Genomic DNA, 387 nt, shown 5'->3' on the forward strand with positions numbered 1-387 from the left:
CGTGGAGGGCACAGCCTAGGTCCCAGGGGCTGGATGAGCCCCAGGTCCTGACCCCTGAGGACATTGCTTGGGTGTGATCTCTGGGGACCTCCCTGCCCCTCCTCCACTTGAACCAGTGCCAGAGGCAGCAGGAGCCCTGCCCTCCCATGCCCTGAGCAGGGGCTGGCCGGTCTGTCAGGGAGCGCTAAGCCCTGGCGTGTGTGACTGGGGCCACTCTGAACCTCAGAGTCTTCCTCTGTGCGGTGCAGATCGTAGCACCGACTTCATCCCCAGGCGGTGGGGGGGTGGGGGGGTGGTTCAGTACTGTTTTGGTGATTTTTATCTAGTCTTATGGCTTAAATACCTTCTCTCTAATAAATGTATTCTCTAAAATGCATATATCCAGTC

This window comes from Myotis davidii, unplaced genomic scaffold (assembly GCF_000327345.1).
Source record: "Myotis davidii unplaced genomic scaffold, ASM32734v1 scaffold1915, whole genome shotgun sequence".
Taxonomy (NCBI): Eukaryota; Metazoa; Chordata; class Mammalia; order Chiroptera; family Vespertilionidae; genus Myotis; species Myotis davidii.